Source organism: Ictalurus furcatus, chromosome 5 (genome assembly GCF_023375685.1).
Source record: "Ictalurus furcatus strain D&B chromosome 5, Billie_1.0, whole genome shotgun sequence".
Lineage (NCBI taxonomy): Eukaryota > Metazoa > Chordata > Actinopteri > Siluriformes > Ictaluridae > Ictalurus > Ictalurus furcatus.
Window position 1 is genome coordinate 23,325,173 of NC_071259.1, and position 14,955 is coordinate 23,340,127.

The window sequence follows — 14,955 nt, forward strand, 5'->3', positions numbered from 1 at the left end:
TAAACCGTTGTCATTTCTCCTCTTTCACTTGTAGATCAGGTGTTTGTAGGGGTGATTATATATATACCCTCCACATGCTAAGAGAAACTATTTTGCACTGCTGGTCAGAGAGGGACAGTAAAAAATATAAAACATGTACGCAGGAGGTAGGATAATATGATGTAATCTAGCTAACAACAATCCACATACAGTATATTGTAGCTAGCTAGCTAGCTAATTCATTGCAGTTTAGCCATAACTATGAATATAATAAGTTAGAGGAAAAACAGCCTTGTGTTATGTTCGCTAAATTTTATTTTTAATAGTTCCCATTATTATCAACAACAAGGTTAATCACACTAATTGACGTGTATAAGTTCTAAGTATTAAAAAGTATTACAGTACATTGTGCATTCATTTGGACTGTTATTATGCCCTGTGTAATTTGTTTTAATGAAACAATCATTTGATCATAAATGGTTGTGGGCGATACATAGAGTGATTAGACAGATGGCTGGATGGATGGGTAAATAGATAGAAAGATAATTATGTAATGACACTGCAGATATAACAACACTGATTTTTCTTTTCAATGTATTTATTTTCTAAATGTAATTAAAAATATCGGGAAGCATACCCATTCACACTTCAACCCCACAATGTTCAAACCAAATCTACGCCCATGTACACATGACAAACGGGCATCGGTTATGAATTATGCATGTTTTCACTGTGTCTGCATGCGGTTCTTTCAGAATATACAAATTATTGTATTATACAGTGAATATAAAAAGTCTGTACACCTCTGTTAAAATGGCAGGCTTTTGTGATGTAAAAAATGAAACCAAGATAAATAATTTCAGAACTTTTTTGTGATTATAGCAACTAAAACAAATTAAAGTGGAAAAACAAGTAGAAATGTTTTTTAAAAATGGTTGCATAAGCTTGCACACCCCCTAATACTTAAATCAGCCTTTACTTGTAATACAGTACTCTGTCTTTTTGGGTAAGAGTTTACCAACTTGTCATATCATGATTGGGCAATTTTGTTGCACTTTTCCTTGCAAAAATGCTCCAGATATATCAAATTGTGAGGGGATTTCCTGTGCACAGCCATCTTCAAGTAATTCCACAGGTTTTTGAGAGGATTTAGATCTGGGCTCTGACTAGGCTTTACAAAGCGTTAATCCTCTTCTTCTAAAGCCATTACTTTGTTGACTTGGATTTGTGCTTTGGGTCATTGTCATCCTGGAAGGTGAAGTTTTTCTTCACCTTCAGTTGTCAAAATAGATTAATATTTGGAGCTAACATTGATTCCCTATATCTTGTAGAGATCCCCAGTCCCAGTTGAAAGAAAGCATTGTTATAGAATGATGCTGCCACCACCATGCTTTACAATGGGTATTGTGTTCTTAGGGTGATGAGCTGTCTTGTTTTAGTGCCATACATATCTTTTAGAGTCATGATCAGAAAGTTCTATTTAGAATGTGATTCATTGAATGTGGATAATTCTGAGCACTGTCACAGTCCTCATTTCTAATAGTAGAAAGCTATGTGGCTATATACAGCATTAAGGTGACAAACTAGTTGAACTGAGAACAAAACTCCTGAACTTTTTTTTTAAAGGACAGACATATCTGGAAGCAAAAAAGAGACCATGAGGTGTCCAACTTTTCAGAAGTAAAAAGTCTCATATATTATGTAGCACATATTTTCAGGAGTCCGTTAGTTTGGATTTGTTGGATTGATAGATATCAAAATGTTTGGATTACACAGATATGCATGAAAATCCAGTGATCATCAGTTTCTGAAATACGCCAACCAGACCATCTGCCAACAACAAACATGCCAACAAAACCAAGTCACTGAGATCATATTTTTTCTTCATTTTGATGTTTGATGTGAACCCTACTGAAGCTCTTAACCCGTATTTGCAAAACTTACAACTGTCTAACTTACACAATAAATCTAAAACTTATAAACCAGACTGTGCTGTCTTGTTTTGTGTTTGTTAATTTTCAGTTTATGAGGACACACGATAAAAAGCACTTGGTACTAAAAAAAGAGAGAGAGAAAATACAAGACAAAATCAAAAGCATAGGCTCCCAAGTTCCCCGTTCTCACACACTCACACAGGCAGGGTTTTACAGAGGTGCCGAAACCCAGGAGGAGGACCTAGCCATCGCCATGAAAACATCCTGCTCAGTGAAATAGTCAAATCCATTGCCAGCCAGATGCACCGCCAAATGATCCTCGACCTGTGCCATGAACAACAGCTGCCATTTGAAGCCATCACAAAGGACCAATGAATGCTCCAGTAGCTGCTGCAATCTACTCCGGCAGTTTAAAGGGGATGGACATGTGCGCTTTGTGACTGCTCCACTTGCTGTCACGGGAAGCCCAGCTTGCCACCCAGCAACTCCTGCTGGAACTCCTGCGAAGAAGGCAGTGGGTCGGATGGACCCTGGAGTAACATTGATGACTCTTTCAGTCCCTGAAATTTCAGATATCGACCACAATTCATCAGCTCAAAGACTCCTGTCAGTGGTGGATGCTGGCAGAGAAGCAGGATGATGGTGCTGGTGTAGTTCATCATGTGGCTTCCAGCCAGAACAGCTGAGTGAGTCCAGTAAGTGCAAGATCGCCTAGTGGCATCCAGTTGGGCATTTCAGTAGCCGGGTATTGGGAAGTTCATGATTGGTGAGGTGTGTACACAGGGATGTTCACAAATATTCACTGGTGCCCATATTAATACATTTCTGGGGCCAAACGCGTAATGTTAAGGTGGTCCTTAGTCCCACCCTCTCCCATCCACTCACTTAGTGGATGAACTGGCTAGGCGTTTAGAAAAATGTTAGAAACTATGATGGTGGATGGGTCCTGCTGCAGCATAATGAGGTGTGGTGTGCGTGCCACTCTGGCTGGGGAGGCGGTGTCAGGGTGATGAATGTCAGCACTGTGTAACAATGACTTGGAGGAGGGGGAGGACACCGCCCACCATCCACCTTCTTGTGGATTTCCCTTGGGATTTTCCCATTGGAACAGATGATGAGTCTCTTAGACACACGTTTGACCAAATGAAAGCCACTTATGGTCAAATAATATAGAATCAAACTCACCTATCCTTACTTTTCAGTAATCAAGGATAAGTTATAATGTCGTGATGCAGGACACTCTCACAAAAGAAGAGACCATTCCACTGTTAGTGCCAAAGAGCCACAGGGAAGTGCTTTTCCATGTGGTTCATCATAATCCCATGGTGGGACATATGGGACAGGATAAAACACTCAATCATCTAATCACCCATTTTTTTTGGTCGGCCATTTGTGGTGATCTATGCAGGTGGTGTACATCATGCTGACAACGTCACCTGATGAATCTACCTGTCACCCCAAAAGCGCTATTGCTCTTAGCATTACCCTAATCTCAGCCCCCTTCAACAGAATTGTCACGGGGTCTTGTTAGACCATTAGAGAGGTGCACACAAGGGTATCACTTTGTATTAATTCTGGTGGATTATTCAATACGATATCCAAAAGCATTGCCTCTGCACAACATCTCAGTAAACATTCCATGTAATTTCCCAAATTGGAATCCCAAATGAGATTGTGACTGAACAAGGAAGGTGCTGTGTTCACGTCATGGATACTATGTGAGATATACAATTTACTGGGGATTAAATCAATTTGCACCAGTGTTTACCAACCCCAAACTGATGGACTGGTCAAGCAACTTTGGGGAAAAAACATTCGTAAGTTTGTGCATGATCACGCTCAGAAATGGCACATGTTACACAAACCTTGGTTGTTTTTAGTATGAGAGGCCCCACAATTCTCTACAGGGTTCTACACATTTAAATCACTGTAAGGGCGCAAGCCCAGTGGTGTCGTATATGTTTTTGGGGAAAATTGGGAGGAGGAGGGCCCTTCACCCAGTAAAAAGGAAATTCAGCATGTTCTGGACCTGAGAGCAAATCTCCACACCTGGAGTCAACTTACACAGGAGAATTTGTGTCAGGCCCAAGAGCAACTGACACAACTGTATGACAGAGTAACTCAACTATGGGAATTATGGGAATATGAGCACCAGGAGATAAAGTGCTTGTATTACTACTCACATTAAGCTCTAAATTACTTGTTAGGTGGTAAGGGCCCTTCAAGGTCACACAGCGAGTTGAGGAAGTCAACTGTGAGGGCAGAAAAATGGATATAGGTGATGCACTGTAAAATACACCAGCTCAAACTTCTTAAACCATGGAGAGAGATGGTTCCTGTGGCTCTGGCGATGTTAGTTCCCAAGAGGGAGGAGCTGGGCCCAGAGTTGTCCGTAAAAAATCTGTCTCAGTTCACCTCTCGTCCCAGAGAGCACAGGTTGCCAGGTTGCAAGAAGAACTTTCTGATTTGTTTTCGGTTCAACCTGGTTGCACAAACATCATAGAACACCACATCTGGAGTAGTTGTACCCAGCCAGCCCTATCATTAACCAGAATACAAGAAAAATATAGTTCAGGGTGAACTCAAGGCTATGCTTAATATGGGAGAAGTCAAAAAGTCCCACAGTGACTGGAGCAGCCCTATGGTGTTAGACCAAGGACAGAATCAGCTTCAGTTCAGATTGTTCCCTGGACTGAGTAGGGTTGTGGTAATATTGTTAATTAACTTGTGTTAAAACTACTATATTTACTTTTTTGGGGTGCTTGGAGATTAGTTGACTTTTAGGCCTTTAATTAGACTAAGTGGACAGAGTGTTGTCACAGTATGTGTATGGTTTGTCAGTTTGTCTCTGTGAAGAATTGGTGCTTGAACCTGACTGATCGCTGCTTATTTCTATACCAATATACACCATACGTAGTCTTTCTTTGTTATATAATTCTTCTACATCCATTGAAAAACTACTGTGTAACCAGTCACAGTGGAGCTTTGCCCTAAGGAGTGTCACATGGAAACATTCTGAATAGAAGCATGACTAGCAAAAAGACAGAAGTACTTTTTTGTGGCGAGCTTTCTTTCTTTTGAAATTTGACATAGTGTATATTCATATATAATAAAGAAAGAGAAAAGGAGGAAAACAAACAAATAATGAAAACACATTTCAGTAATTGGGTGTGGATGGAGTATGGAGGAGCTTAGTTGTGAGTTTTTCTAAGTTTGAATAATCTGTTGAAAGTTTAAGCCAGTGCTCTAAGGATGCTTGGTTCTGTCTTTCCATTTAAGTAACATACAGTTGTATGCAAAAGTTTGGACACCCCTTGCCATATCACATATTTTGCGAATTTTTGAAGTGAAAAGAAGCAAATGTTAATGCACAGTTTTTTAATGAAAAAAATAAATAAATAGGGCAAGTGCAAAATGTTGGACACCTTTCCAGCTGATTGAGGGAAGATCTGAAAATGAATTGAATTTAGCCCTACAAAGCGACGGGAGGCTACAACAAGATATCAAACCCCCTCCATCTCGCAATTTCCACTGTCCAATTCATCATGAAGAAAAGACAGTTAAACAGAAATGTGGAAGTCAAGCCAAGGTCAGAAGACCAAGATAACTTTCTTATGGAACTGCCCGTATGCTGGCGATTTATGATTATGTAAGCTTGGCCAATTACTTTTGGTCCTTTAAAAAGAGGGGACCACGTATAAAAATTGTCTACACCATTCACCCAGTACTAGTCTAAATAACCACTTTCATTTCTACATAAAATCTTTCCTTTTATGTAGCAGCAGGATATAATTTAATCTGTATGGTTCATTTCAATGTGATGAAATGTGGATTGTTTTGCTCACTTCACAAGTCAAGTCCCTGACCTCACCATCCCAGTTGAACTTATGTAGGGTCAGAATCTTGAATTTTTTTCAAGTAGTAGGGAGACATCTTGCTATCATTGTTAATCATATTATAGACTGTTAGATGGGATAATAAGAGTGTAATATACAGCATAAACAGATTTTATGATGGTATGACTTTGTCTGAATGCCTGAGATGCTGTTGAGATGATATTGTCTGATGGCAGCAGCCAGTGGTTCAAAGAAAAGTGCAGTAATGGAGATGAGCATACTTGTCCTTCATTTTTTTAGTACATCTTTGTGGCCTAAGTTCTTTTGATGTGTATCCATTAGTTACTACAGAGGCAGAAAGGACCAGTCAATCCTGTTACATGCCTTCTCAGCTATAAATTATTGTATTGTAGCATTTTGGAACATTTCAGAAGTTACTTTTAAAAACAAAGGAGAGAGAATTATTTAAAGAATTGTTCTGGGTATCTGTCAGGATTTGTTATAAGGCATGTGGTAAAGTGGTGACACTTCTCAGAAATACTTGGGGCCTTTCTGGAGAGGTATTCACATCTAAATTGTATAAACTGGAATAGAAGGACGTATATGCATCATTAATTTAGTAAAGAGTAAGGATTTGGTCATTTTTCCAGATGGGTTTGTAATTGATGTCAGGTTTTTTTTTTTTTTACTTGCTCGTTTTAGTTCTAAATTCAAATTGTCCTTGAGTCTAAGCAAGTCATATGTCCTTGATAATTGCTTGTGTTTGAGGTTTTGTTAATACAATATAAAATTATTCATCGTTTTAACATGGCTTTTGTAGTTTCCCAAAGTGTACAAGCTGATGCACCATAAAAGTTGATTTTTTTTTTAAATAAAAGATTCCCATTGTAGCTCAATGCATTTAATTTCTTCATAGTTCAGTGAGTGATGAGACATTAAATTGGCGTCAAAGGGAGTTTGAGATCAGTGTACTGCTATAAAAGTGATAATGATCGTGCATGATCAGAGATAATAATACTGTGAATAATTTAATACTGTGCATTTACTGCAAGGACTTTGTTGTCTCTGTATAGCCATCAGTCCATAATCTGTCACGTACTGTTTCTGATATATATATATATATATATATATATATATATATATATATATATATATATACATACATACATGTGTGTGTGTGTGTGTGTGCGTGTATTATATACATATATATATATATATATACACACACATTATATATTTGGGATATGTGCTAACTCTCTCTGAAAAGACTGAATAAACAAAGCTGGGAGAGTCTAAGTTGGTCCCAAAAATGTTTGCTAGTGTTGTTTACTAGGTAGAAATTTAGCAATTTAGTAAACTGCAATTTATCCAGAAGCAGGGTAGCCAGGTATGCATGAGAAAAGCAGACCAATATCCACTGAAAGCAAACCACACATAAACCTAGTACTCAAATCCACTTCTTCCAAAAGGAAGTAACAAGTAATATTACATTACTGTTTTCCATCAGCATAACAAAATAAAAAAATAAATAATCCCGGACCCACTGGTTATGCTTCCTGGACCACACTTTGGGAACCATTATACCAGGACATTTGTTTTGTATTTGTTGTGTGTAATTTGTTATTATTACTATTAAAAAAACTTTTTATCCACACAAGCACAGTGGCTTAGTGGTCAGCGAATTTGCCAGGTACCTTTGAGGTTGGGGTTTAAATCCCACCTCTGCCCCAAGTGTGTAGAGTTTACATGTTCTCCCTGTGCTTTGAGAGTTTCCTCCAGGTACTCCAGTTTCCTACCCCAGTCCAAAGACATGCATTGTAGGCGGATTGGCATTTCCAAATTGTCTGTAGTGTGTGAATGGGTGTGTGATTGTGCCCTACGATGGGTTGGCACCCCGGTCAGGGTGTCCCCCGCCTTGTTCCCAGAGTTCCCTGAGATAGGCTCCAGGCTTCCCTGTGAAATTGATGGCTGGATGGATCAAGTCAGTACAGGCTGTATTGGCATCTTTTGACCGCTAGATGGAAACAGTATACAGTATTTTTTTGCAATAAAATTGTTTTGTAAAACACAGTAATGCATTTGAGCTATTTACACCAGTGTTTCCGAACAGGGGTGACGCGTCTGATGAGAGCAGGGGTGCCGTGTAAAGATCCTTCAAACATTTATAAGATGCTAAAATGTGTATAAAACGTTTAATATATATGATAAATATCTTATATCTGAAATAATAACACACGCGCGCACACACACACACACACACACACACATACACACAATAAGACAGACACACACGCATAACAAAAATAATAATAATAAATTATATATATATATATATATATATATATATATATATATATATATATATATATATATATATATAATTCCCTCCCCCTCGACCCCCCTCAATGACCCGTCAGCAGCACGTCAACGTAGTATGCGTAACGTATGCGTGTGTTTTATCCTAATAATTAGCGTGTGACGATACGTGTGTAGTGCAACAGAATATGGAGAGATTTCTTAAAAGAAAAGCTCCAGATGCTTCTGGACCATCAACTTCATCCTCATGTAGCTAAAGCCTTGTTTATACTTCCGCCTGGCTCCGCAGCGCGAGCCTCCACTGACTGCGCGCGCACCTCCCCAAACAGACGAGGCGTTTATACTTGACGCGCTCGAGGCTGTAATATTATTTGAAACGAGAGGGGGCGACTCTGAGTAATCGTCCTATAAACCAACAGGAAGTAGCTGAGAGAAGAAGTAGTCTATCGGAACAACCATAGCAACGCTTACAAACAAGGCGTCTCAGGTGGAGTTGCTGAATGCTGAGGAGGAACTGTTGTGTTTGATGTTGCTGATGTTTGTTTTCAGTAAACTTCACTAAAACCCACAGTATGAAAAAAGAGCAAAGAATCATATATAACCCATATATATGTAAGAATCATATAAAACCCAGTAAACCTTGAGATTATCACTTGTATAGAACAAGAACATGTATAAAACTAAATTGAACAACCTCGATTTTTATTTTATTCATTATTTCATTAATATTTTTATTAAACATGGACCTTTACTTTCTTTAAATAGACTTATTATTTATTGTAGGCTCATAAGTGTTAGCAAGTACTGTAGACATAAGCAAAAAGTGGGAGCTTCCTGCAAGTGTCATTTCTCACATTTACAAAATCAGATGATTATGTTCATCAATGTAAATGCCTCTTTATGTATAGAGACAAAAGAAAGTTATTACAGAATGATCACTCTGTACGTTCACCCACCAATGTAAACATCTCTATGTATAAAGACAAAAGAATGAGGTTTAATCACTGACCGTGTAGTATAGTGACTGTGTTTATTTGTGAAGATACTGATGAATGAAAACATGGCACACCCCCAAAAAACTTTCAGCTTTGGCTTTATACAGTAGCCTATGTATAAAGCAAATCCAAATCACTATTAAAAAGGAAAAAAAAATCTTTCCATGAATTTTGTGCCATCTGGCTATCTCTATGTTCCCGCATGGATGGATCATCTCTATCTCTATGTTTCTGCATAGATCATCTCTATCTCTATCTCTGTGTTCCCGCATGGATGGATCATCTCTATCTCTATGTTCCCGCATGGATCATCTCTATCTCTATCTCTATGTTCCCGCATGGATGGATCATCTCTATCTCTATGTTCCCGCATGGATCATCTCTATCTCTATGTTCCTGCATGGATGGATCATCTCTATCTCAATGGTCCCACATGGATCATCACTATCTCTATCTCTATGTTCCTGCATGGATGGATCATCTCTATCTCTATGTTCCTGCATGGATGGATCATCTCTATCTCTATGGTCCCACATGGATCATCACTATCTCTATCTCTATGTTCCCGCATGGATGGATCATCGCTATCTCTATGGTCCCGCATGGATGGATCATCTCTATCTCTATGTTCCCGCATGGATGGATCATCTCTATCTCTATGGTCCCGCATGGATCATCTCTATCTCTCTCTCTGTGTTCCTGCATGGATGGATCATCTCTATCTCTATGTTCCCGCATGGATGGATCATCTCTATCTCTATGTTCCTGCATGAATCATCTCTATCTTGTTCTAGGAGACCTGGATCTCCGGAATTTGTAGTCAGCCCTGCCGTTATTTCTTGCTTAATGTAAATACAAGCTGATATAATATGTTAAGTTCATATATTATAACTGCCTTGAAATATGTTTTATGATTAAACTATGTAAAGAACCTCAACCTTGACAACCCGGGGAAATACAATCGCGTCAGGAGAAAAAGAGGTCCAAGAAGAATAAAAGGGAACAAGCCTGCCCCAAGGTATCCAACAATATGGAGGAAAACGGATCGGAAAATCTTCCGCTAAGAAGGCTGATTCTGACGTTCTCCAACAGGACCTGTGAGGTTTACAACTCAACACGCTGGATGTGAAAAGAACTGAGGAACTAATATTGGAAAGCAATCATTTAATGAAGAAATGTGATAGTATAAGGAGTGTCTTGAATAAAAAGGGGGCTGAAGCTACAATGTTAAAAGACAGAGCTAAATTTAGACGTGCAGAGAGCATTAGGCGGCTAAATCAGAGATATGGGCAAAAATACACCAAGAAAATGAAACAAGAAGCACACGTCTGTCTTGAGAGGCCTAGACCCTCTACTTTTACGACACAGGTGGATACATTGGAAAGATTGATAAAAGCGTTGATATAAAACTGAAGCATGTCAGTGAACCATAAAGGAACATGCATCTTGCTTTCTCAAACAATACACCTTCCTGTTTTTCTCTTAAGAAAGCAAATAAGCACTCTTCAAGTAAGGGCTTACATCTTGTTTTTCTCTTAAGAAAGCAAGTTAGCATTCTTTACCAATATGTTGAACTTTATGTTGTACGCTTTTCTGTGAAATGACTGCTACATTCTTGTCTTTCTCTTAAGAAAGCGAGCTAGTGCTGTATGCTTTTCTGAGAAAAGACTGCTATATTCTAAGTTTTTCTCTTCAGAAAGCGAGCTGGTACACAAAAACCGCATGATATTTTGAGCATCAAGGTTAAACCCTAGCGTCTGAAACCACAATGCATAAAGGTATAAATACTTGGAAAAAGCCAACGTAAGGTTGCCCTTCCTTAGGTGAAGGTCTTGTCATTTTAATTTCTTGAAAAAGAAAACTACTATTCAGATCCTGCGTGGTCTAAAGCTTTTCTTTATTTTATTTTTCTTTATATTTTGAGTTAAAGGTAATCCTTTTGTTCTTTACTTTAATAAACCGAAGTCCATATAAAGGACGATTCGTATATTTCATTGCAAGAGTACGACTCCTTTTGTTATCAAACGTCTTCAGAGAAGAAAAAGGACTTCAAAAGGTTCTCGAGCCCAGAGGCACGAAAGCTTCACTTCCTGAAAAAGGTAAGAGAAAGTAATTCTACAAGCTCTATCAGTTGTATGAGTAGAGTAGCAGGTAGAACACAGAACACTGGGATAAGGAATTCCAGGGAAAATATTATAATCTCTATCTCTGTATTTCCGCATGGATGGATCATCTCTATCTCTATGGTCCCACATGGATCATCTCTATCTCTATGTTCCCGCATGGATGGATCATCTCTATCTCTATGTTCCCGCATGGATGGATCATCTCTATCTCTATGTTCCCGCATGGATGGATCATCTCTATCTCTATGGTCCCGCATGGATCATCTCTATCTCTATCTCTATGTTCCTGCATGGATGGATCATCTCTATCTCTATGTTCCCGCATGGATCAACTCTATTTCTATCTCTATGTTCCCGCATGGATCATCTCTATCTCTATCTCTATCTCTATGTTCCCGCATGGATGGATCATCTCTATCTCTATCTCTATGTTCCTGCATGGATGGATCATCTCTATCTCTGTGGTACTGCATGGATGGATCATAGAGATGCTTGTACAATCGGACAGCAAGAGTTGCCTCGAAGTCATTCATTCACGGATCCGGTGCTGCAGCAAGTTACAAAAAATGCTGTGTAAACCGCCACGCGGAAAAAGAGGCCTCGCGCACTCCACGCGCTTGACCGCCCACTCCGCGATGACGTCATTTTTGCTGCGCGCTCCCTTGCTCTATTGCGGAAGCGTCAAGTATAAACCAGGCTTAACGCTGTCTAACATGAGTGTTCGTGTATGGTGCCACAAATTTGTAACAATTTTAAAAGGGTGCTGTGAATGAAAAAAGGTTTTGGGAAACGCTAATTTACACTGTTTGTAAAACTGCACATAGAAAAGTCAGCATATCAACACCATTAAAACAGATCTTCAGTCCAATAGCATCCAATGTGTTATCCGGAAAGATTCCACTGTAAACATACTCCTTACAGAAATATGTCAGTCAGCCTTCTCTTAAGTACAGAGTTTCAATATACACAGAATGCATAAACAATATATAGAGAGCAGACTATGGAATGGTCCTAAAAGTCCTTTTGTGTGTGTGTGTGTGTGTCATATATCATACCCCAGACAGAAATTAGACCTTCAGATCAGAGATGTTAGTGCTTGTTTGTTTCAGTAAAGTGTTGTTTACATGCTGGAATGTTTTATTGCTGGATTGCATAAAGGTGATCTCTTACTATGCACTTAAAATGGTAATGGCACTGCAGGTGTGTTTGATCAAGCCTGAAGTTGTCCTACAGTGTGTGTGTGTGGGGGAGGGGGGGTATGCCAGAGTGAAGGAATGTGAGAGAATAAATGAATCATTTAGGTCTATGAACATGTGACTAATAATAGGAAAATGCTCTGTGGGTCTGTGTGGTTGGGGATGTTACAGTATGTACTGTATGCGGGAGCCAAATGTCCACAGAAACATAGGAATATCTGACAGTTTTCACCTTGTGCTTGTGGGGACATTTTGCTAGTTCTTGTGAGGAAAACCTTTTCTTAATACAAAAAACTGCAGCTTTTTTTTTTTTTTTAAGATGCCAATATGTTTCCTTTTGCTTACTGAACTTGAACAACACAATAGGATGTGAATAGACTTTTCTGTAAAATACATCCTGCACTTTCCATTGACGCAACACATTACACCCAAGCTGAATAAGGTCTAGATGTTTTTGAGTTATTGCGGTTTGGAGTAAATTCATTCAAGTGTCAAACAGGTTAATATCTATAAGAACTCGGTAATAAATATTAACTTAAGGATAATGGTGTGTTGTGATTTCCACCAGTGCAACAAAATGTAAAATAATCACAGACCCCACTGGCTATGAAAACCACTGCACTAGAACATGTAATTGTTGTGTGTAACTTATTCAGTGGGGGTGGGGGGATGGGAAGTTTGAGTTTTTTTGTGTACATTTATGTAAAGCAAAGTGAAGCAACACAGCTTGAGAAAAAGCACTTTATTTACATTTATATCCACAGGTTTATTTTGGAGGTGTCGTTAAAGAAAACGATATTAAAATAACACACACTTCTGACAAACATTACACTGTGTAGTTTGCGTCAAACTCAGTGTTTCCAACATTCAATTCAAATTGATTAACACGGATCTGTTCTTAATCGTTTGTTTACAGTGACTGGGGTGCCACAGAGACTCTGTGCAGATACTGTGCAGACATGTGCAGCTGCCAAAATGTGAGAACTTCACCAAATATTACATCTTTAAACAACAACAAAAAACTCACCCCAGCTTCAGCAGTGGTTTTATCCACGTCAATAGCATAAACGTAAGTAAAAGCTACATTTCAATTGCTAACACCCGAGGTTTGGAAATTTGGGGGTGGGCAAAATTGAAGGAAACAGTTTCACTGAAAGCCATCCATAATAAATAAATACTAAATAAATTAATATCAATTCAAATTACACAATATATGTTTTCAAATAATATGACAGTAAATACTTTTTTCCCCCTGGACTATTCTAGGATGTCTCAAAAAGTCTCCACACATGGCTAGGAAATTAACACTTTTTAGCAAAATGTCTTCCAAAATTTTTCATACTTAGTTTGTTATATATATATATATATATATATATAAATTAGTTTTTTCAGATATCCTTTAAGAACGCCTTTGACAAAAGAAGAACGTATTGAACGTATCATTTTCATGGTTGGACCAGGAAGCTGTCACAAGGTTGCGATGGAAACAGGGCGAGCAGATCACACACCACACTGCTGGCAAACTTATTAACAAATCCAAAAAGACTGGAAGTGTTGCAGACCAACCTACAAGTGGATGTCCACGAACATCCACTGACGAAGGTACAACCAACGCGGTGCTGGCAAACACAGTCCCCTGTGTATGGAGACTTTTGTGACACTCTATTCTCATTTTTACTCTCAACATTCTCTTTTAAAAAAATGCATGTGCATGAAAGAAAGTGCAGCACAGGACCTAATGCTTATAGGTTGTTCAGAAATACAGGCTGTATTAAAATCTTTTAACCACTAGATGGAAACGGTAAACTTTTTTTTTTTTTTTGCCAAATGTTTTCCATACCCAGTAATGCGTCTGAAACCAGCTATTTGCAAAACCTGCACACACATAACTCAACATATCAACACCATTAAACAGATCCTCAGTTCAAAAGCCTCCATTTATTTTCATGAAAGATTCAATCGTAAATATTTTAAAAAAGGAGAAGTTGGTCTCAGAAATTGCCTGTATATATATTGTTTAAGAACATGTTACCCTTTTAATAATGGGAGTGGTCATGAACAGAGTACGTCTAACAGAAATGAGTCAGCCTCCTCTTAAATAGTGTTACAAAAAATATGGAATGCATAAAAAAATATAGAAAGCAGACAGTGAAATGGTCTTAAAAGTACTTTTCTTTCCTATCATACATCATATACCAGTCAGAAATTAGATAAACTGAGATGTTTGCTATGTATGTGAAATGATTTGATCACTCTTGCAGTGTGTGTCTGTGTCCGTAGGGTGTGTGGCAAAGTGAAGGAATGTAAGATAAAGATCTATAAACAAGAGACGAAGAATAGAAAAATACTTTGTGGGTCTGTGTGTATAGGCATGTTGTCCCCAAGAGTATAGGAATATCTGACAGCTTTTGTATTATGGAGACATTTGGTTGGTCTCCATGGAGAAAAAAACAAACAAACCAAAAGAGTCAAAATGTTTTCTTTTTGGTTACTTGGGTTAAGGTTAGGATTAGGTCTAGTTGTAGGCATAGTATTTATTAGCTGTATTAATATTTATGTCAGTGGACGGTCCT